A 25,531-nucleotide genomic window follows, 5' to 3' on the forward strand; every position below is an offset into this window, starting at 1 on the left:
ATATTGTTCTGAGGTGGGTGTCTGCCCATTGATGACACTCATTAAATGATGAATCATTTAAGAGAGCCATTAGTGAGGTGTGCACTAATGGGCAGCTGTAGTCCAACCTTGATCAGCAGGTGATGCGATTTCCGAATAAGTTTCAGACATAACCATCCACAGATCACAATGTGCCAGACAGACAGGGAGGCTACGTATTCCTCCACAATCCACATAGAACAGCTATGTCCATTACCTTTTGGAGGGCTTTACACTCAGGGGCATTGGTGTTCCCTTGCCAGACTGGGATGCAGCCGGTCAGCACACTTTCCACCACACCCCTCTAGAAACTTCCCAGGGTTTCTGGTGTCATAGCAAGCCTCCACAAACACTTTAGGAAGTAGAGGCGCTGACGTGCTTTCTTCATGCTGCCATTGGTGTGTTGGGTCCAGGAAAGTGATTCCAAAGAACTTAAATTTGCACACCCTCTCCACCTCTGATCCACCAATGATCACTGGATCGTACACCTCTGGTTCTTCCATCCTGAAGTCAACAATCAGCTCCTTGGTGTGGTGACGTTGAGCACAAGGTTAGGCTACAAATGCAGCAATTTGTTATTGAGCAGCTATGCCGTCACTGAAATGAATTTCTGCTAAATTTATCCAAAATGTCGTAGTTTTTAATCATTTAATTCATAGATTATAGTTTCCAATTATAATTTAAAAGAGATAACAGAACAACTATCAACTAGAAGTGAGATCTCCAAAAGAAACAATAATTCCTTCCCTTCATCTGAAGTTATTTATTACTTAGCTGAGCTCGGACTTGGAAAAGAGAAGCCTAAGCAATCAATCCTTTTCTTTGTAGTGTTTGTAATCCCTGCATAGGAAAGGAAAGTGGATTTGTCTCAGGAAAGCCATGACCTGATTGAAAATATTGACATCGTTTTCAATTGATATAAAGTGGGGACTGGATTCATCTGCAGCCTTTTGGTGGGATGATGTTCATCAGTTCATCTACAGTTACAATGGTCATTACAATCGGTTAATATCCCTCAAATTGAGGCATCTTCTTTATTCCACTAGTAATGATGTCAGCTGCATTTTGTCCTGGTTATCGTCAAGAATTCATTTAATTCCACATGAGTTCACTCCTAGGTCTGAAACAAATTAACTTGCTTCCTTTGGGATTTTTAAGGAGAAAGATGTTGTTCTCACTCTGGAAAAGAGAACAGTAAAGCATGAATTTCAAATAAGAGGAGACCTTACTGGATAAATCAGAACCGTTCCAGAACATATCAGAATTTATACATGAGTACTCATCATAAACTGACATGTCTCACTTGTTCCACAGAAACCTTCTAAACCAGGGGTGGCCAACCTTTTTATTTTAAATTTTAAATTTAGACCTACAGCACGGTAACAGGCCATTTCGACCCACGAGCCTGTGCTGCCCAATTCACCTTCACCCCCGGCATGGACTTGTGGGCCAAAATGGCATGTTATCGTGCTGTGTGTCTATATTAAAAAATTTAATTTAAAAGGTTGGCTACCCCTGTTCTAAACAATTGTAACAATTATGGCATTGCTATTTTCTTAGTTTGGGCTTCAGCTTAGAAATTGTTTTTTTGCCCCTTTAGAGAAATCATAAAAATAAATGTCTTTATTTGTAAACCCTTGGGTTGAGGGGAGAACAATTGTAACAACTAATTGTACTAAAATTCAAAATCCAGGTTAGAACATTAATACCTGAAATGGTACCTTATCTTAAAGGAGTCTCTCATTTGTGTTGTTAACTTGTATGCAAGAAAATTATATCCAGTGATATTATTGTGTTTACAATGAATCAAGGAAGTGTAATTGTTCATCTACAGGAATAGGATGTCAAGAACTGTGTAATGCATGAGTTAATGTAACAGAAATAAATATCCCTAAGAAATCTTATAATTTTCATTGTGAATAATAACATTTCTCTTGTTTTTTTTGAAACTCTGCCAATTTATCTCCGATCATTGCATGTGGATAATCTGCTTGCAAATTAATTAAGTTTCTATCAGATTTCTCTAACAAATGTGGTGCCCTCCTAGCTTGATCTGCAGACCATTTAATACAATACATAAAGAGTGTTAGAAACTGGAGAACTGGAGCAGTATACAAAAGTTCTGCAGGAAGTCAGCAGGCCAGATACTACCCTTGGAAAGCAATAGGCAGCTGAGGATTTGGGCCTGAGCCCTTCTTTAGGACTGGACAGAAAGGATTCAGGTTCTTGCTTGATCTAGAAATTTCCAAAGAAGGGCTCGGGCCTGAAACTTGCTTTCTATGGATGCTGCCTGCCCTGCTGAGTTCCTGCAGCATGTCTGTGTGTTGCTCTAGTTCTCCAGTGTCTGCAGACCACTTGCTTACCAATTTAATTTTCAATTTAAAACAATATCTAGATGTGAGGAGAAGAATGGGTAACGGTCAACGTTCAAGGTAGATTTTGTTCTATTTTATAACATCTAGGCTTCTCTGGCAAGGTCAGCATTTATTGTCCATCCTTAAATGCCATTGAGTAAGTGGACATGAGCCTCCACCTAGAAGTACTGGTGAAGTTGGGAGGGAGCTCCAGGATTTAGGCAAAGGATTAGTGATATATGTAATTCCAAGTCAAATTGGCAAGTAACAATTGCCCTGTCCCTTTGCCTTGTTCTTGGCTGTGGAGCTCATGCATTCAGGGGAGCCTGAGGGAATAATTATAGTGCACTTTGTAGTTAATTCACACATCTGCTACTATGCACCAGTGGCTGTCAGTTCAGGGACTGTTTTGTCCAGGATCAAGCTTTCAAGTTTATTCTTCTCCAATTGTATAGGTACAACCTGACAAAACAGCAGTCCTTGGTGTAAAAATATGCAGCCATGCAACAGGACATAACACACATATAGACAAATGATACTATGCAGTACACACACACACACACACACAAAACATATGTGTGTGAGATTGTGTGTGTGTGTGTCTGTGTGTGTGTGTAAGTGTGTGTGTGGGTGTGTGTGTGTGTGTGTAAGTGTGTGTGTACGTGATATGCATATACTTATATACTTGTATATATTTATGTATGTAGACGCACACAGAAAGTGTTGTATATATATGCAACAAGATACCTTAGGAAATGTTAGAGATAGAATTTCAATGTTTAAAGAACACTTAGACAGGTCCATTATGGGAAAAGGTGTAGATAGATATGGATCAAATGCAGGCAAATGGGATTAGTTGGTAGACATTTTGGTCAGTAGAGTCAAGTTGGGCCAAATGGCCCGACTTGACCTAGCCTCTGATTTACTCTTGTTACTATTGTATTTATATGGATAGTTCAGTTTCTGTTTAACAATCCCACCAGTTGATATGGTTGGGAAAATTGGTAATAGTAATGCCATTCACTTGCAAGTGCCAAAGGCAATTAGTTCATTTCATATTGTCAGACTTTTTTTGTGTTGATTGTTACTTGTCAGTCATTAACCTACACCCCAATATTGTCTAGTTCTTGCTGTAAGCAGGCATTCATTGATGAGATAGAATCAAGGTCATTGTTGAAGCAGCTGAGTAAGGCTGAGCCTAGGACGTGGCAGGAGGAACTCTTGTGGTCGGGATGTTGGTCCTCCAACTGTCATGACCCACTTCCTTTGAGCAAAGTTTAGTTTGAACTCCAAGAATGGTTTCCCTTATTCCCAATTTTTGACTATTAGTAATTACGGCAGCAACAGAAGTATGATAAATCAAATTAATCCATGAAATAAAACAGGACCGAAATTAAATCTTTCCAAAATTTCAGATATTTCCATTCCACTCTATTGAAAACCTTTTCTGCATCTAACAATACGCTACATTCTGGAATTTTAGTTGATGGAGAGTACAAAATATTCATTAATTAACCTACGGATATAAAAATGTGAATAATGATTCTTTATAAATCTTCGTCCACGAAGCCAAGCCAAAGATAAATCCTGTTGGGTCTGGAGAAATTATCTGAGGAAGAAAATTTTCCTATCTGAAAGCTAAAATCTGAGAAAGAATTTTGGAATCAACATTCAACAACTATATTGGTCTATAGGAAGCAAAAACTAAAAAGTTTTAAATCTTTCTTAGGAATTAATTAAACTAATGCTTCATAAAATGCCCGTGACAAAGTTCCAAGAGATACAGGATCATTAAACACCCTACACAGCCGAGACATTAGTATGTTATGAAAATTGCCTTAAAAATGTCCTATCATGTACCATTTTTTAGATATAACCTATTTTTGTGATTTGCTGCCATATTTTATTAGTATATTGCCCGCAAAGTAAGCTGTTTTGGTCAGTCTGGGCAGACACTCAGTGCAGGTGTTATGCAAATGATGTCTTAGGCCTGGGCATGCATGGAAGGCATTTAAAGATGTTGTTGAGAATTTTCTTGGCAACTACAAAGGACCAAACTATATCCAGCTGATTGACAACGTGCTTCAAGCGTCCAAAGCCATGAAGCGCAACATGTCATTGACAATTCATTTTCTACTTGGACTTCTTCCCTGAACATGCTGAAAGGTTTCACCAGGACATTATGACCATGGAAAAGTTGTATCAGGGCAACTAGAATCCATCAATGCTTGAACACTGACACAAGAGGCATCAGATGTTGAGTACAAATGGAAATCGGCGGCAAAACAATTTTAGGTCAGTTGAACCAATGCAATGTGCCAGCATCATGATGTGATTAAACATGGTAAATTCAATAAATTTTTCTCTAACTTCCTATGTGGTACAGTAAATCTGAAATTATCTTTCTGTTCATCTTGAATTTGTCTATTGTAATCCGCAATTTTCTTTTCAGGACCAAACCTTTTTTTAAAAACTTTATTTATTTGTTCAAAAAACAAATAATATATGACATATACAGCAATTAAACATGAACATGAATGGTTTTTCTTATATATATAGAAGAAAAGAAAAAAAAAGAAAAGAAAAGAACCCCCCCTTCAGCCAACTCTCTAAAGGAGAGCCAAAAAATATACATATTAAAATCTAATCAATATAAATTGAAATGTAAATATTCTGAGTATAACAGCAACTTATTAATAAAAAATTATAATTATCATGTGAAACATACATAATGTTTTCCATTATTAAACAATATTTCATCTCATTATGCCATCTATTAATATCAATCATATTTGTATCTTTTCACGTACTAGCAGTACATTTTTTCGGTACAGATAAAGCTAAATATATAAAAGCAAGCTGGAATTTATCTAATCCCAAACCTTTCAAAGGTTGCAAACTACCCAATAAAAATACTCTTGGATCTAAAACTATTCTAATCTTATACAGATATTCTAAAAATTAATGAATTTTCTTCCATAAAGATTGTATATGCATACATAACCAAACAGCATGAAAAAAAGTTCCAACCGTATCACCACATCTAAAACAGAGATCTGATTCATTAAAACCATATTTTTTAAATTTTTCAGGTGTCGAATATAATTGATGTAAAAAATTGTAATTAATCATTGCATAATGTGCATTTATCAATCTAGTTACACTATCATAACAGATATCTAACCAATCATCTTCAGAAAAAATAAAACCAATATCCGCTTCCCATTTAATTTTAGATCTATCCCAACACTTTTTATCCATTCCATCCTGTAATATTTGATACATAAATGAAATATAACCCTTCTCTGGTATCTTCATAAGAAAAGTCTCAAATTTAGTCATTTTAGGTAAAATCATATCTCTACCAAACATACATTTTACTAAAGATCAAATTTGATAATAAAGAAATAAAGAATTCTTATCAATACCAAAATCTTCCCTCATCTGATTAAAAGACAAAAACTTACCCTCTTTAAAACAATCTCCCAAATTTTTCACACCTTGAAATCTCCAATGCAATAAACTTATGTATTGAAAAAGAAATAGGTTGATTATTATACAATGGAGTCAAAGCCAATAATTTACCCCTCGAGCCTATCATTTTATTTTTCTTTATCCATAACTTCATTAAATGTTTTAGTATAGGCACATTATATTGTTGTAAGAAATTTGTATTCCACCTAAACAAAAATTGATGTATTTCAAATTCAGAAATACTTGCCATCTAAATTTTAGCCCAACTAGGAGGCCGTAACAAATCCATCAATGAACTAATAAATTTAAGTTGGGCTGCCTCATAATAATTTTGAAAATGTGGTAAACGTAGTCCCCCTAACTCATATTTCCAAGTTAATTTATTCAAAGCTACTCTCAAAAATTTACCCCTCCATAAAAATTCCCTAACCATTTTATTTAAATCTCGAAAAAAAAACTTTATCAAGTAAATATGGAATAGATTGAAACAAATATTGTTTACGCAGAAAGATATTCATCTTAATTGTATTTATCCTTCCCATTAAATTAATAGGTAAATCTTTTCATTTAATCAAATCAGTTTTATTTTTTTTTCATTAATGGAGCATAATTTAATTTATATCAAGATTGATAATTAACATTCAAAATTATACCGAGATATTTAATTCGATCAGTCTGCTTCAAATTAATAATATTCTTATAAAGTGAATAATCTCCTTCACTTACCGGTAATATTTCACTTTTTTCCCAATTAACATTATCCAGAAAGACATCCATATTGTATTAAACATTCCTTCAAGTGCAAAAGTGACTGAGCTGGGTTTATTAAATACACCAATACATCATCAGCAAATAAATTAATTTTATACTCCTCAACTAAAACTTTCATACCTTGTATCTGTGTATTTTGTCTTATCAACTGTGCTAAAGGTTCAATCACTAACGCAAACAAAGCTGGTGATAAAGGACAACCTTGACGAGTTGATCGAGTTAACTTCAAAGATTCCAAAATCAAACCATTCATCAATACTCTAGCTACCGGTTTACTATATAGAGCCCTAATCCAACCAATAAAAGAAGGACCAAACTTAAATTTCTCCAAAACTTTAAATAAAAAATTCAATTTAACTCTATCAAATGCTTTTTCTGCATCTAAGGATATCACCATCGGATGATCTAAAGATTGTCGAAATCTATTAATCAAACTAATCACGCACAAAATGTTATCTGAAGCATATCTATTCTTTATAAAACCTGTTTGATCAATATGAATCAACTTTGGTAAAAATTTAGCCAATCTATTCGCTAATATTTTAGCTATTATTTTATAATCTACATTTAACAATGAAATTGGTCTATATGAAGATACTTTCAAAGGATCTCTATCTTTTTTAGGAATTACTGTAATTAAAGCACTAGAACAAGACTCAGGTAATTCATAATGTTCTATAACTTGACGTAATACATCCCCAAACACTGTAGATAAATCATCATTAAAAATTTTATAAAATTCAACCGAAAATCCATCATCACCAGATGATTTACCATTCGGCATTTGCAGCATAGCCATTTTAATTTCCAAATCAGTAAATGGTTCTTCTAACTCCTGTATATCTCCATCCTCTAATATCGGTAAATTCAACTGTGATAAAAAAAGATCAATCGATCCAGTTTCCTGTTTTCCTTCAGATGTATATAACTTTTTATAAAATGAATAAAACTCATCATTAATCTCACAAGGTTTACAAGTAATAAGAGAATTCCATCTAACAGCATTAATAGTTCTCGATATCTGTTCTTTCTTTAATTGCCATGCCAATAACTTATATGCTTTCTCTCCCCATTCGCAATACCATTGTTTAGTCCGATTAATCACACATTCAAATTGAAAAGATTGCAAAGTATTATCTTTCAATTTCAGCCTACATAATTCTATTTTCCGATCTTCTGTAGCATCTTTCTAAAATTCCTTTTCTAACTCATCGATGTGTTTCTCTAATTCAAGACTAATTTAATCAATTCTTTTTTATTTTCGAAGAATAACTAATTATTTGTCCTCTCAAATAAGCTTTCATAGCATGCCATAATACAAACTTACTTTGAACAGAATTAGAATTTTCTTTAAAAAAATTAATGTTTTTTCAAAAAAATCAATAAATTCCATATTTTTAACAACATTGTATTAAATCTCCAATGATAAGCTATTTGAATTTTCTCAGAAGTTTCATATGTAAACTATAACAGAGAATGATCTGAAATCACCCTACTTTTATATGTCGCTTGTTGTATTTTCCCTTGTAAATGTGCTGATACTAAAAAGTCAATCCTTGAAAACAATTCATGTCTAGATGAATAAAAGGAAACATCTTTCTCTGTCAGATTAAGACGTCTCCTAATATCTACTAAATTAAGATCTTTCATCAACGCTTGGACCTGAATTGCCATCTTGGATTTTTAAATTTTCTTCAGAGATTTATCTAATAAAGGTTCCAAAACACAATTAAAATCACCACCAACTAAAATATTATCATTAGCCTGACCCAAACATAAAAATGCACCTGAAATAAATACTTCATCATCTGCATTTGGAGCATAAATATTAAGTAAAGTCCAAAATTCACTAAACATCTTACAATTCAATTTAAGAATACATCCTGCCTTTTTCTCCATTGATTGTAATTCAAAAGATAATTTTTTATGTATCAAAATTGCTACATCTCTAGCTCTAGAATTAAATGAAGAAGAATATACATGCCCAACCCAGTCCCTTGTTAATTTCACGCTTTCCTTCACATTCAAATGTGTTTCTTGTAAAAAGGCAATATCAATTTTCATTTTCTTAATATATGCCAAGACTCGCTTACTCTTAATCGGACTATTTAATCCTCGAACATTAGAAGTAGCAAACCTCAACTTTGACATATCTACTATTATCACTAAATACCAATAATATCATTATATAAAAACTCAAATCAACGTATATAGGCCCTCCAATAAAAAAATCACAAATTATAAACTAAAAAAAATTAAAAAAATTAAAAAAAGAAAATCCCCCCCCCCAAAAAAACTACCAAAAAGTAGTTGTGCTGACCCATATATCTGTACCAAAATAAAATGTACTAAACCATCCCTACCTTTTAACTCTCTATTTTTCTTCCCTGCAAATGCTTATCTAATAGTCTCTTAAATACCCCTAATGTTTTAGCCTCCAACACCATCCCTAGGAATGCATTCCAGGCATCACCCCTAAACATTTCTTGTTGAGATGACTCTTGTTTGCTCTTCCTGCCCTGAGAAAAGCCCTCTAGCCTGTCCACTATGCCTCTCAGAATCTTGTTGACCTCTATTAAATTACACCTCATCCTTTTCACTCCAAGAGACAGGTCCCAGCTCTGCTAACCCTGTCATATGTGACTTATTTTCAAATTCAAGCAACATCCTGATAAATGTCCTTTGCCCTCTCTCTATGGATTCCACATCCTTCCTGTAATGAGGTGATTAGAATTGAACATGAAACTCTAGGTATGGTCTCACCAGAGATTTGTAGATTTGTAACATGACTTCTCAACTCTTCTGACAAATTTGAGTCCTTTTGCAGTCTCTGATTCAGCTCAGTGTAGCAAGGTGTGACTTTGGCAGACATTGAAGATAGACAAGGCAGGAATGAGATGGAAGGGATTGGGTGGATGAATGGGCTTCACTCATTCCACACCCTAACATTGGTTTAGATTGTCAGCAAAATGTTTCTCGCAGAGAAATTTCAATCAGAATCAGAATTTATTGCCATGAACGTCATGAAATTTATTGTTTTTCAAAAGCATTACAGTGTAAATATTGCTCTAAAATTACATTTAAAAGTAAATAAATTAGTGACACAATAAGGGTATAGAAAGTGAGGTAGTGTCTGTTGCTCAGTGTCTGTTCAGAATCTGACAGCAGAGGGGAAGATGTTGTTTTTGTACTACTGGATGCCCATCTTAAGTATCCTTCCCAATGGTAGCAGTGTGAAGAGGGCATGGCCTGAGTGGTGGGGGTCCTTGAGGATAGAGCTGTTTTCTCAAGGCACCGACTCTTGTAGATATCCTGGATGGAATGAAGACGCTCAAGTTTACAACTCTCTGTCATCTTTTTCTATCCTGTGCATTGGCATCTCTATACCAAAGAGTGATGCAACTAGTCAGAATGGTCTCTATGGTGCACCTGTAGAAATTTGCAAGAGTCTACTCGTTCTGAGGTATAGCCATTGGCGAGTGTTGTTCATGATTGCATTGACATGGAGGCCCCAGGATAGATCTTCAGAGAGGTTGAAACTCAGAAACCCTTTCCATAGCTGACCCCTCAATGAGGACTGGTTCGTGTTCTCCTGATTTCCCCTTCTTGAAGTCCACAATCAGTTCCTTGGTTTTGCAAATGTTGAGTTCAAGGTTGTTGTTGTGGCACCACTGAACTAGATGTTCTATCCACCTCCTGTACGCTTCCTCATTGCTGTCTGTGATTCAGCCAATGACCATGGTGTCACTGGCAAATTAGTAGGCGCATTTGTATTGTGCCTAGCTACACAGACATTGGTATTTAGCGAGTAAAAGAGTGGGCTAGGCATGCATCCTTGAGGTGCATCTGTAAAGATCATAAGTGAGGAGGAGGTGTTGTTTCCGATTCATACTGACTGTGACCTTCCAAATCACTTGTTCCATTCACTTGCCTGTCCATATGCAGACCTTGACATGATCTCAAAGTACAATCTGAAAATCAGAAACACTGCTTCTTATCTTGAAGAATCATCCATTTCTTTCTTTCTTTCAGGATGACACCATTGCATTCAAATGGATTTAACATCACAGGATGATTCATCGTATTTTTCAACAAGATATCTGATACAAAGCAATGAATGTACTGTATAAACTGGGTGAAAACTACACAGTGATTGAGAAAGTTTGGAAGGACGTCTTATTGCTTTCTGCCAGTAACATTGGATTCATCCTTTCAATCACAGGGAAAAAAGAATTCCATACATTTCAATGACATCTTTAACCTTCAAAACTTACAACAATTAAATTACTTCTTGACGCATAGCACTTGATCTTTGAATGAAATCCTTTCTTGTTTCTTGTATTTACTTGTTTCAGTATACAAAATCTTAAGAGGAATATATCAGATGAACATGAAGAGTCTTTTGCCCAGAGTTGGGGAATCAGAGACCAGAGGACATAGGTTTAAGGTGAGGGAGGCAAATTTAACAGGGGGTATCTTTTATTACTCAGAGGACTAGTTGGTCCAAAGGCATTGTTCTCTGATGTATAACTCTGTTTTCTTCTAAGACATGCCTACTCAAAGTGGCAATTGTCTGACTCCACCTCCTCCCTGGCATTGAGCTCCTGATACCAACTATGCTGTGTTAAGGACTTTCCTCTCAGATCCCCTTCAAACTTCTTGCCTCTCACCTGAAACCATTGTCCATTTGCTTTTGATAGGTCTACCCTGGATCGAAGATTCTAGCTATCTTCCCTATCTAGCACATCTCACAGGTCATCCCTCAGCCTCATTCACTCCAGAGGACACAAGCCTCATCTAAATATTAAATTTAAATGTTAAATTTTGACTTGCAGCAGGTTCATAGGCCCTTTCGGCCCCCGAGCCAGTACTGCCCAATTACCTGAATGTATTTGTTTGAAGAGTGGGAGGAAACCAGAGCTGCCGGAGAAAACCCAAGCAGATACAGAGAGGATGTACAAACTCCTGTCAGATAGCGCCAGATTCGAATACCAGCCTCGATCGCTGGCGCTGAAACAGCGTTGCACTAACCACTAACTAGACTGGCTATTCAATCTATTATCTATCTATATCTATTCAATCTCGCCTCATAACTATAGTCCTCTAATACATAGTTTAAAATTTTTAAATTATATATTTTTTTATTTACAGCATGGTAGAAGCTGATTCCAGCCATTTAAGCCTGCGCTGCCCAATTACACCCAAGTTAACCTATTACCCAGTATGTTTTGGAGGGTGGGAGGAAACCGGAGCACCCTGGGAAACCCACGCAAACACAGGGAGAATGTGCAAACTCCTCACAGACCACGCCGGCTTTGAACCCAGGTCATTGTTATTGTAATAGGGACAAGATACAACTCAGTCATTGCTTCTGAAGAGGTAGTAAGCCATGCATATGGTGTTTACTGGTTTTACCAAGACCAGAAGATGTGTAGTCTTCCTCTTGCTGCCAAGCAACGAGCCCTAGTTGGGATAATGGATTAAATGGCAGCTTATCTCCTGACATTTCTTTGAACCAATTTGGTGGAAGTGGCAGGAGGATAGATTCCAATTGAGGATGATATTGACATAATATCTCTTATCAGACCAATGCAGTTTTTTTTTCTAAATTTAGGCCTCAAATGTATCCAAACATCTCACAGATATCAGAATCAGAATTAGGTTTATTGTTGTGAATTTGTGTCATGAAATGTGTGGTTTTGTGGCAGGATTGTGCAGAACAAGATGCAAAGTTTACTATAAATTAGAATTTCATAAATACAAGATTTAAAAAATAAATAACTAGTGGACTAGTGATATATATTTTTAAAATCTTGTGGATTAACTAGTAGATCTACACCAGTAATTGATTGGACAGTTCCCATGAGAATCTGGTCCACCATGTCTGGATCAAGGAGGGAACATCATCCTTAAGGATGGCAAGCACAAGACATCTTGTAGACTTGGTGTGGTCACATCTGTCCTGTCTCAGCTGTAGTCCTGGCAAGAATCAAATTCAAGCTAATTGTCACAGTGAGAAGAGTTTGTTCCCTGATCTGGCCACTTGTGTACAGAATGATGTATGTACAGAAATGCATGGTTCATCTGTGTCTCTTTGCACTGCTAAGCTGCATCTATAATCCTACAATAGATATTGATGTGTACAGTTACTGTATAAATGGGACACCCACTTCAAACTGGTTGGAATGCTGCTTAACAATACTCCTGAGAATTCAAGATGCCTTGATTGAATTAGGTTCAGATGATTCTTCATCTGTTCAAAATCCATTGGCAGAAAGACAAGGGGAACATTGCTCCCCCACCCCCTCTCCTTTCCATAAAGACCATAATTCAATAAGATATAGGAGCAGAAGTAGAACAAGAAGGTACAACTTCAGGAATGAACACTGTCCAATTAGGACTGAGATTCAGAGGAATTTCTTCAGCCGGAGGGTAGTTATCCTGTGGAATTTGTTGCCACAGGTGGTTGTGGAGGCCAGGTCCTTGGGTGTATTTAAGGCAGAGATTTATAGGTTTTTGATTACTCAGGGCATCAAAAATTATGGGGAGCAGGTTGGGCAGTGGGGCTGAATGGAAAAATGGATCAGCTCATGATTAAATGGCAGGGCAGACCCGATGGGCTGAATAGCCTATTAATGTTCCTATATCTAGGAATGTCTGAAGTGGGCCATTCGGCCCACTGAATTTGCTCCGCCATTCCATCATGAACTGATCCATTCTCCCACTGTCTTGCCTTCTCCCCATAACTTTGGATACACTGATGATCCAGATCTCTGCCTTAAATACACCTGGTCTCCACAGCCGCCTCTAGTAACAAATTCCAGAGGTTCACCACTCTCTGGCTAAAGAAATCCCTTTGCAAAGGAGCAGGCAATTATTCTGGTTCATTAATTAAAACTAGTTATGGTAAGGTACTACTGAACAAATATTTTGCTTCATATTCTTGTTGTGTAGGGTTGTATTGTGAGAACTGCAAACACTACATCATGCTTTTACATTTTATCTACAACTTATTGAGCGGCAACATTAATGTAGCGATTAAGGCAATGTTATTGCACCACCAGAAACCCAGTTCCAATCCGCTGCTCTCTGTAAGGAATTTGCATGTTCTCCCCATGACCTGCATAGGTTTTCTTCATGTGCTCTGGTTTCCTCCCACCAACCTTGGGGTTGGTAGGTTATTTGTGTGCAATTGAGCAGCATGGGTTTCAATGTCCAGAATTGGCTTCTATTGTGCTGTATTTAAATTTAAGTATTGCTTGGCTAAAAATAATAGCCAGGTACAAATGCTATTCTTATCTGTAGCCATTTTATTCACCAAGTCCCAGATATTTCATTAGTATATGGAAGGGAATGCGAAAGATAAACTTGGAGCAGTTTTATCATTCATTCTCCACAATTAGTGAGTAATGCAACTGTTAAGATGTTATTTCCCTCTTTTATTTGCATACTTCCTGCACATCTCCCAATCGATTCATGAAGGCAGATTTGTTTTGGCCTGAATACTTCCTTGGTAGCTGTCAATTTCATTTTATATTAACCAAAGAGGTTCTTCACAAGGGAATACAGTACAGTATCCTTGGGCAATCTTCCTAAGGTCCCCACCCCCAAGAGCTGGCATATCTTCTGAAAACAAAAATGCTCTCGCATTAAGGATCCAAGAGCTAATTAACCCACTGAATCTATACAGACTCAAAAGGCAGTCAAAACTCTAAGGTGAGTAGGGATGTCCCTATGAATATCTCCCACATTTCCTCTGGTCATGTTTTTCAAAGGGTAAGAAACATGAAATGTTTTGAGTTATCTGTCAGTGTTTTCCCAATGTACCTTGAAGCAACAAACTTTCCTTTTGAGATTGAGCAGATGTCCAAACCATTCTTTATGAATCATTAAGCTTTAGCATAAAGGTTGGTTGAACTTCCTACAATTTGATCTTGGAAATATCATTTCTGAGATGAGAAGAAAATCTATTTTAATCACAAATGATATTCGCAAAATATTATTTGAAATACAGAAAGACTGGCAGTCATTTAAGGCGTGCTTTGTAGAACTCTAAAATACAGTGATGACGTTCTGGGGTCACATTCAAATCTTTGGTCTATTGATTAAGTAACCTGAATTCAATCTATAGGCATAGCTGGGAGATAAAAATCTAGTAAGTAAGTACATTTGGAATTAAGATGGCATCAAATTCTGGTGGTGAACAAAAAGTTTGCATAAGTTGAGTGTTGGGTTGAAGTACTGAGCTGAGTACAGGGTTAATGGTTGGATAATTAACAGTGTGGAAGAACAGAGGAACTTTGGGGTCCAAATCCATATGTCTCTCAAGATTGCCAAGATTGCCATGCAGGTAGATAGGATAGTTAATAAGGCCTATTGGGTGCTGGGCTTCATTAGTTATGGGACTAAGTTCAAGAGTCAAGACGTTATGCTGCAACTCTACAAATCTCTGGTGAAACTACACTTAGAATTTGATTAACATTGACAGAATATTGTGTTCATTTCTAGTCACCTCATTAAAGGAAGAATGTGGAAGTTATGGAGAGATTACAGAGGAGATTTACCAGGATGTTACCTGGATTGGAAAATACGCGTTATGAGCAAGGCTAGCAGAGCTAGGACTTCACTTTGGAATGAAGAAGGATGAAAAGTGACTTAATAGAGGTCTACAAGATTAGGAGAGGCATAGATAGGGTAGACTGCCAGCACCTTTTTCCCAGTGTGAGGTTAGCAAACACTAGAGGACATCTGTACAAAGTGAAGGAGGAAAGTTTAGGGGAGACATCAAGTGTACATTTTTTTTACAGAGAGAGATGTGTGTGCCTGGAATGCCTTGCCAGGTGTAATGATGAGGCTGGAAAAATAGGGGCATTTAAGAGATTCAGACAGGCACATGGAAGAAAGAAAAATAGACGGTTACGAGGTAGAAAGTGTTTAATGTTTTTTGGTTGGCACAACATCGAGGGCTAAAGAGTCTGTACTGTGCTGTAGTGTTCTATGGTCTATGGTTGACTGCTGGTGACCTGGCAAGCTGCTGAGATCAGGGAGTAGGGATGGATGAACAGAAAATCCAGGCATTGTCAGAAATTCCTACCTTCAGGGAATGAATAAATTAAACAAACATGTCCATCCCTGCCTGAGCATACCCCACAGGAAGTTCCAGTCGCAGAGAGATCCAGGCCCTTCAGCCTACTGAATCCATGATGACCATTCACACCAATCCTACAACAATCCTACTTTTATTCTCCTGACATTCCAGTGAATTCCCCTCCGACCCCCATCCCAATTCCATCTGTTCTCAGGATAATTTACAATATCTCACTTATCCAGCAAATTTAGGAGGAGGCCCACACAGTCACAGGAAGAATCTGCAAACTCCATGCAGACAGTGGCCAAGGTCGGGATTGAAGCAGGGTCTCTGGCATTGTGAGGCAGCAAAGGGGCTGTACATACACATGGCTGATCTGTCCCAGGCCCCTCATGGCTGAATGAATAAGTTGGACAACCTTCAGTCCCTTTCCAATGGCAACAAGATCAAGGATCAGAAATATTTTTATTGATGTTGCTTAAGGAAAAATTATTAGTCCAATTACAGAGTGAGATCTCATTTCATAGGGCCTTAATGCTTTTTGTTTCTGAACAAAAGCTCAGGATCAGTTTTAATTAAATCCACTCCTTTCAGGTGTCATTTTTTAAATTAATTTTCTGTGATTTTTATATTTGTTTGAGTGTTAGTTTGATAATGTTGAACTCATTAGGGCATTGGCCAGTGTGGTTTTTCTCAGCTGTAACCTATTGCTGGAAGAATATCATGAATCCAATTTGCAAATTGTGCCTGTCCTAGGAGAACAAGGATCTTTGACTTTACTCCAATATTTGCTGAGGATTTACCTTGATGTTTCTCAAACGCACAATCATTTGAAAGGAAAGGATTCAAAATGTTAACTTAGAAGGGGTCAGAGCCTTCAGCAAAATCAGCAAACCTCTCTTGTCATGCAAACTTGAAAGTCCAATTTATCTCTGCTGCTATGTTCAACATATGCTCTGTAATTCAAAGGGTACTCTTTTTTTTTTAACTTGAATGTTGACCCAGAACTGAGTGAGGCCCAAAACTGTCAAAATATATAAGGAATTTATTTCTTTCATTTGGATTTCCTAGAGTCTAGATTTTGAGACAAATGAGTTGGATTTCTAAGAAATGAACAGCTGCAATCAGTTTACATTCACTCCTGAAGTTCCAATTTCCCCAAACATGGTGGATTGGGTGGGCAGCAGACCAACTTTTCTTGTGACTCGTCCAAAAAATTGTGGTGGATGTCCACACCACTGTTTCTGAGATGACTCTGGTCTCCCTTAATGGTGTCTTTCCCTCCTGCAGAGTTGATGGGGTGTCATCCATGCTTATTTCATTTTCCACATTCATACTCTCCCTAGAGGTAGGACTTCCTTTCTTCACTTGTGAATCTGTGGGAGTTACCTACTGCCTCCTGTGCTCCAGTTATGGCCTTCTTTACATCGGAGGGACTGGGTGCAGACTGGGAGGACGCTTCACTGTGCACACTCACTCTGTCCACATCAGTGACAGGGATCTCCCAGTGGCCAACCATTTCAATTCCGTGCCCCATTTCCACACTGACATGGCTGTCCATGGAGTTGTACAATGCCAAACCAGGATCACCTGTAAACTGGAGGAGCAGCACCTAATATTCCGTCTGGGCACGCTCCAACCGGATGGCATTAACATCGACTTCTCCAATTTCTGTTAGACCACTCCCTGTATTAAAGGTTACGGAGAGAAGGCGGGGACGGGATACTGAACTTTAAGATCAGCCATGATCTCGTTGAATGGTGGAACAGGCTCGAAGGGTCGAATGACCTACTCCTGCTCCTATCTTCTATGTTTCTATGTTCTCCCTCCCTTCCTTATCCCTCTGTCTCCATTCCGCCAGCTCTCTACCCTTGCTTGCTAGTATGTCCTCCCTCTCTTGTTACCTCCTGCCTGTGAGACTATGCTCTGCCCCTCCCCTTCCCAACCTACCATTTTATTCAGGCACCTGCCTATGAAGGGCTCAAGCCCAAAACATTGGTTATGTATCTTTTCTTTGCTAAATACAGTACACTGTGTGACCTGCTGAGTTTCTCCAATTTTGTGTTTTTACTTCAATCACAGTAATGACTGCAGACTTTTGTATTTTACTTCTCTCCTAGAAATATTCTCCCTTCAGCTATTAGTGCTTCATCTATCAGATATGGCAGCTCCAGATGCTGACTGCTGTTCGATGCTGAGGGAAACTTGATACGCGCATTGATTTGTGTGGATGTTCACCTTTCAATAGAGACATGATAATTTAATGCGGTTCAGATTGAAATCCTGATGATACAGGGAGTTGTGATTGTATATCTCATGATGTAGAAGGCCACACAAACTGTAGCACAGAGAACAGTGGCACAAAGCTGTCAGAACATACTTTTACAACCTGCATGTTCATTCCTGAAGTTGAATCAAAGAGATTATTCAAGTCTTCCCTCCTGAGTCAAAGACATAGTGATCAGAAAATCATCAATATTTTGCCATATTTATTTCTGAAGTCCAATTCTTTTTTTAATTTCACAGATGCAGTCTTTTAGTTTACCTCTTGCTTGCATCTCAAAGATTAGCTCGATTTGTTTGTGAATAGAATTTTTAGGTTTACCTAATGAGCTTGAGTTGTGGAATTGTGGGAAGTCATACCACCTCTAGGTATTTAATAATGGTGAAACTTGCATTAAATTGTTAATTTGCAAAACAAAGGATTTTGACCCAAAATATCGACAATGCAGAATTCCTCCAGAAGATTTTTTTTTTGTCTTGGATCACAGCATCTCCAATCACTTGTGCCTCCAAACTATATTTTCTGATCTTTTGTGGATTGTGGGCAGAGCCGCCAAGTCCGGAAGGGAATGGGACAGGGAATTGAAAATGGTGGTCACTGGGAGATCAACGCAATTATGGCAGAGAGAGCTGAGGTGCTGAATGAAGTGATCTCCCAGTCTCTCCCATGTAGAGGAGGCCACTTGTTGTCTGCAAGTCCAACAAAGTTTAAATTCAATTTCAATTGTAAATATTATGTAATCCTTGAACTTTTTTTATTTCTCTAGAATCTGTGGTCATTAGTCGAAAACTACTGCACCACTAATCTATACCTTGATGAAGGGCTATCACCCAAAATACTGGTTATGTATCTTTATTTTTGCTACATGAAGTATAGGGTTTGACCTGCTGAGTTTCTCCAGCAAGATGTTAAGTGTGATGAATCACAAATGATTGCAGGAGATTTTTTGCTTTCTCAGGTGACGTGGTGACATTTAGCAACAGCGCCTTTCTGCCTTCTCTGCACACTGCCACGTAGACAGACAGACAGCTTTACACCTTCATCTGTATAATGTGTGACCTTTAAACTCAGACATAAACACAATCAGTGATGAGGCTGGTAGACCTACTGCCTCACACCACCAGGTTCAATGCTGACCCCAGGAGTCCATGTGGAGGCTGCACATTCTCACCGTGACCCTAGCTGCTGAAGTGACGTGAGTATTAACACTGCCTTCTGCTGTAGCAGTGCCTCAGAATCAATGGTGACTAACAGTATTAAGGTGGGTGAATACAAACTTACACTTCAAACAACTGGAGGAAAAACAGTAAAATGCTCCAACACCCAGGAACCGCACTGCTTTTGTCTTTCCACGGCACTGTTTGCTACATGTTTGTTATGAATTGAATCACTTATTGTCATATGTCCCAAAAGATGCTTCAGTGTTCTATTTTGCATGCTATCCAGGCAAGTCAAGTCATGCAGCAGATAGTCCAATAATAACAAATAATCAGATAACTATATTGCATCGTGGGGAATAGCACTACAATAGGTCAAGAAGTTCAGGGTACATAGAAAAATATGGTCATAAACAAATAAAAGGCCTCCTATTTTGCCAATGAGAGGTCCATTTAAGAGTTTGATAACAGCAGAAAAGAAACAGTCCTTGAACCTGAATGTCTGTATTTTCATTTATGTATCTCCTGCCTGATGGAAGGGGAAGAAGAGAGTGTGACAGTGGGAAACAGAGACATACCTGCAGGAATAATAGAACATAGAACATAACAGCACAGTACAGGTCCTTTGGCCCACGATATCATACTAACCCATATATACTTATGAAAAAAAACTAACCCCTTACCTCATAACCCTCTATCTTTCTTTAATCCCTGTGCCTGTCTCTTAAATGCCCCTGATGTTTCTGCCTCCACAACCGTCCCTGGCAAGACATTCCAGGGACCCACAATTCTCTGTAAAATACTTACTCCTGATGTCTCCCCTAAACTTTCCTCCTTTCATTTTTACAGATGTACATCAACGCTGCAATAATATCCCTGACAATTTGAATCCTGACGTCCTGAACACTTGGGAGGACAAGTGATGCTGGAAAAATGAAGCAACTCATATGATGGAGGAGGAACTCAGCAGGTCAGGCAGCAACTGTGTAAGGCAAAAGATCGTCAATGTTTTGGGTGAAAACCCTTCATCAGGAGTGTACAGCTCCTGATAGACTTAGAGAGAAGTTTGGTGTATTACAGAACACATAATCTGCTTATTTTCAATCTTTTCAATCTTCTTCAGCATGATGCTGAACCAAGCCATAAAAGACCTCAACAATGAAGACGCTGTTTACATCCAGTACTGCACGGATGGCAGTCTCTTCAATCTGAGGCGCCTGCAAGCTCACACCAAGACACAAGAGAAACTTGTCCGTGAACTACTCTTTGCAGACGATGCCGCTTTAGTTGCCCATTCAGAGCCAGCTCTTCAGCGCTTGACGTCCTGTTTTGCGAAAACTGCCAAAATGTTTGGCCTGGAAGTCAGCCTGAAGAAAACTGAGGTCCTCCATCAGCCAGCTCCCCACCATGACTACCAGCCCCCCCCCACATCTCCATCGGGCACACAAAACTCAAAACGGTCAACCAGTTTACCTATCTCGGCTGCACCATTTCATCAGATGCAAGGATCGACAACGAGATAGACAACAGACTCGCCAAGGCAAATAGCGCCTTTGGAAGACTACACAAAAGAGTCTGGAAAAACAACCAACTGAAAAACCTCACAAAGATAAGCGTATACAGAGCCGTTGTCATACCCACACTCCTGTTCGGCTCCGAATCATGGGTCCTCTACCAGCATCACCTACGGCTCCTAGAACGCTTCCACCAACGTTGTCTCCGCTCCATCCTCAACATTCATTGGAGCGCTTTCATCCCTAACGTCGAAGTACTCGAGATGGCAGAGGTCGACAGCATCGAGTCCACGCTGCTGAAGATCCAGCTGAGCTGGGTGGGTCACGTCTCCAGAATGGAGGACCATCGCCTTCCCAAGATCGTGTTATATGGCGAGCTCTCCACTGGCCACCGTGACAGAGGTGCACCAAAGAAAAGGTACAAGGACTGCATAAAGAAATCTCTTGGTGCCTGTCACATTGACCACCGCCAGTGGGCTGATATCGCCTCAAACCGTGCATCTTGGCACCTCACAGTTTGGCAGGCAGCAACCTCCTTTGAAGAAGACCGCAGAGCCCACCTCACTGACAAAAGGCAAAGGAGGAAAAACCCAACACCCAACCCCAACCAACCAATTTTCCCCTGCAACCGCTGCAACCGTGTCTGCCTGTCCCGCATCGGACTTGTCAGCCACAAACGAGCCTGCAGCTGACGTGGACATTTACCCCCTCTATAAATCTTCGTCCGCGAAGCCAAGCCAAAGAAGAATTTGCTTATTATCAAGTACATGATTTATTAATGAGGTGTTTTGGGCAAGAGTTAATATTACCTAGTTTGTCAAAGTTTGAGAAATTAGTTGCAGATAAAGGGAAGAAAAGGTTTGTTTCAGAAATTTATTTGTTGTTACAGGCAAATATGAAAAAAGGTATATGTTTTTATAGTAAGGGATAAATGGGAGCAAGAGTTATCTATTCCTATTTCTGAACAAGAATGGTCTGAATTGTGTTTGAAGAGTGTTACAAAATTAATTAATGTACATTATAGTTTAGCTAATTATAATTTAACCCCTGAAAAGTTAAAGAGATATGGTTTTAGTGAGTCTAATTTGTGTTTCCGATGTGCGGATCAGACTGGTACGTTTGTGCATTCAGTATGGGAAAGAAAGAAATGAATGGGAATGTATTAAGATTAAGCCTTTTGGGAGAAAGTTATTAAATTCTTGCAAGATTTATTCCAAACAGAATTATATGTGGACCCATGGATGTGTTTATTGGGTTATATGAATCCAATTACAGTACGCATGGAAAAACCTCAAATCGCATTTATTCGATTGGGCTTGGCGGTGGCCAGAAATGTATAGCAGTAACTTGGAAAATGATGTTGAGTTAAGTATACAAAGATGTCATAAAAAAATTCAATCTTGTTTGCACTTGGAGAAGATAACATATAAGTTACAAAATAATTACTCTTCTTTTGTTAAAATGTGGTCTTTGTATTTGGAATGCATGGATTTAAATGTAAATTTGATACTTTATTTATATTTAAAGATGTAGATTGACATGAAGATTGGCAACTCAACGTATTTTTATTTTGTATAAATGTTTTTTTATATATAAGCTCCAAGGAGGGTGGGTATAAGGGGTGGGATAGTTGGGAGGGGAGTGGGGGGTGGGTTATAGGGGGTAGATTTAGTTTTACTTTGTGTTTTATGTTTGTGTTTTTAAAAACTTTAAATAAAAATTTCAGAAGAAAAGATGTGTATTGATCCTTATCATTTGATTCCCTAAACCTCTTACAGACAGTAAGCTATTGGAATGACATGATAATCAGTGAGAAAGGTGTCTTTATCTGAGTTAGAATTTCATCCAGAGAATATGCGATTTTCTGTGCCATTGAAAATCAGTTTGCCATCAGACCATAAGAACAAGAAGTGCCCAGGGCTGTGCTGCCACATTGAGCCAAACTTAAGCTCAGTTTCCTGGCTGAGCCCCTAATTTAGCTTTATTTATTTATTTTTTTAAATTTAGACATGCAGCACAGTATGTGGCCCACGTGTCCATGCCACCCAAATGCACCAAATTGACCTACAACTCGGGTATGTTTTGAAGGGAGAAACCGGAGCACCTGGAGGAAATCTACACAGACACAGGGAGAACATACAAACTCCTTACGGACAGCACCGGATTTGTACCCTGTAACAGAGTTGCGCTAACTGCAAGGCTAACCATGCTGTCCTACAACCCAGGAGCCTGTCTCTGACTCAACTAGATTCAGTCATGTGGACTCCACAGGCATGGACAAATACAAAGGTTCATAACCATCTGAGAGAACATATTGCTCAGATCCTGCCCCAAATGGTGTATTCTGGCACAAGATGTGGATGACTAATTTTGAGGCAAAATATATTCACCCCTCCCCCGACCCCCCACGGCCCCCATCTCAGAATCTTTACCCTGCTGCCTTGGCAAAGCAGAGAATATGATAAAAGACCTGCCCTACACTGGCCACGCCCTCTTCACCCCCCCCCCACCTCAGGAAGATGGTTCACGAATATGAGATCGCGAGCCCACAGGTTCATGGACAGTTTCTTTCCTGCTGTTATCAGACTCCTGAATGAACACAGAAAGATTAAAATTATGTTACCTTTGCTCCATTCCAATGGATTTCTTTATGTATCAGTTGACATGCTGAACTGCTCATAAAACAAACCTTTTCTCTTGCTACAGGTGACAATGGACTCAAACATAAAAACCAGTGCAGGAATCTAGTAAGAAATGAAGGGTGTATGGGCGAGGGGATCCAATGGGTGAAATGTGTGGCAGTTTTATTTTGTGCCCATGACAGATAAGGAATATTGAGGTCGTATGTCACTTGGGAGTCACTATCTCAGAGGACCTTTACTGGAGCCAACATGCTAATGGCATCGTGAAGAAAGCTCGTCAGCGTCTCTACTTCCTCAGGAGTTTGCAGAGGCATGGTGTGACATCGTAAATCCTGGCAAATATCTACAGGCATGGTGTGGAAACTGCTGGCCGGCTGCATCTCAGTCTGGTATAGGGGCACCAATACTCCCCAAGTGGAAAGCCCTGCAAAAGGTAGTGGACACAACCCAGGACATCACAGGCAAAACTCTCTCCCCCATTGAGAACATCCACAGGGAACACTGCTGTCGGAGAGCAGCAGCAATCATCAAGGAACCACACCTCACAACACATGCTTTGTTCTCGCTGCTACCATCACGAAAGAGGTTTAGGTGCCACAAGACTCACACCACCAGGTTCAGGAACAGCTGCTATCCCTCCACCATCAGACTCCTCAACAACAAACTCAATCAGGGACTCATTTAAGGGCTCTTATTGCTGCTCTTCATTTAATTTTTTTCTCTCTGTTTTGCACAGTCAGTTTGTTTACATTTCTTTGTTTACATGTATCTTCTTGAGAACAGTTTTTTTGCATGATCAATAAGTGGTAAAACAGTCTTGCCCACAGGAAAAAGCATCTCAAGGTTGTGCGAGATGTCATGTATGCACTCTGACGATAAATCTGAACTTTGAACTTTGAACATGTGGCCTGGATTGACGCTGCAAGTTGCAATTTGGCTATTGCCTCATTAGAAGTTTTCTACTGGATACTCCGTTCCTGCTTCAACCACACAACCAGTGGTTGTAACACAAAAGTGACACTCAGAGCAGGTCCACATTCAATTGTTAAAATGTTATCGTTTAATAAGCCACCAATCTGGTCTGAACAGAGAAGGCAATTTGAAGTGCACCACTCAGTATTTGGGAGCTTCTCATGGAGTAGCCCAGCTGGAGATTTACCATGCGTGTTGAAGGAGAAAGTGTGATAGTGTGCTTTCAGATCAAAACATTCAATCCAGTGGTTCTCATCTTTTTTCTTTCCACTCACATCCCACTTTAATCCCTATGCCATCGGAACTCTGTGATTAGTAAGGGATTGCTTAAGGTGATATGTGGGTGGGAAGGGAAGGTTGAGAATCACTGCTCTAGATCCAATTGTTACTGAAATATTTTGTATGTGAAAAATTGTCATTGGCCCATTTCCTTTGGAGTTATGAAACCATGCACAGAACAAGTCAATAAGGTACGATTAAAACAATGGTTTTCAATTTTTTTTCCACCCACATACCACTTTAAGCAATCCCTTACTAATCACAGAGCACCTATAGCATAGGCTAAAGTTGAGAACCACTGATTTAATCCATTTTAATAATTTTTGAGAAGGAGTTCTTGAACTGTGCTAAAATGCAGAAATGCTGGAGGAACTCAACCAGTCTCGCAGCATCCATAGGAGATAAAGCTATATTACCGATGTTTCGGGCCTCAGCGCTTCCATAAGGTATGAATAAAATAGAAGCGGCCTCTAGTAAGGGCTCAGACATGAAGCAATAGTAATATAGCTTTACCTCCTATAAATGCTGTGTTCCTCCAGCATCTCTGTGTTTTTTTTACTACAATCACAGCATCTACAGACTTCCACGTTTCCTTCCTGAACTGTGCAGCAATATGCTCCACATACCTCAACCAGTCCAGTTTCTGAACAATCCAGCCTGCATTTTAGGATTTTCTCAATTTCTCAAAATAAGCCAATGGTTTTTTTTCTCCCAGAGGAGTAACACCAATCCACTGCAGGAAATGCAGTGGCAAACTATGCCCAGCAGGATCCCATACGCAGAACCTGCGAACGACCAGATTTTCTGTTCTTTTCAGCGACCGACACCAAATCATTGACGTGATGTGTTGTTGTTTTGGAGACTGGATGAAGGAATGAAGTTGCCATCACCATAAATGCAGCTTTAATGTCATCACCGTATTCTATAACTGGTAGTGACTGGATGGTAACACTGCCACACACAGGAGGAACCAAACAT

The 25,531-nt window shown here is 38.8% G+C and overlaps 1 long non-coding RNA gene across 1 annotated transcript in view; it reads right to left on the bottom strand.

Annotated features, from left to right (window-relative positions):
- Positions 1-464: 464 nt before the first annotated feature.
- The window catches only part of LOC138741291 (uncharacterized), a 181,403-nt gene continuing 156,336 nt past the window's right edge, over positions 465-25,531 (bottom strand). Inside the window, exon 3 of the long non-coding RNA XR_011343435.1 lies at positions 465-1,197. This is a non-coding gene — a long non-coding RNA (uncharacterized lncRNA). The remainder of the gene's footprint in view (positions 1,198-25,531) is intronic.

This window comes from Narcine bancroftii, chromosome 8 (genome assembly GCF_036971445.1).
Source record: "Narcine bancroftii isolate sNarBan1 chromosome 8, sNarBan1.hap1, whole genome shotgun sequence".
NCBI classification, from domain to species: domain Eukaryota; kingdom Metazoa; phylum Chordata; class Chondrichthyes; order Torpediniformes; family Narcinidae; genus Narcine; species Narcine bancroftii.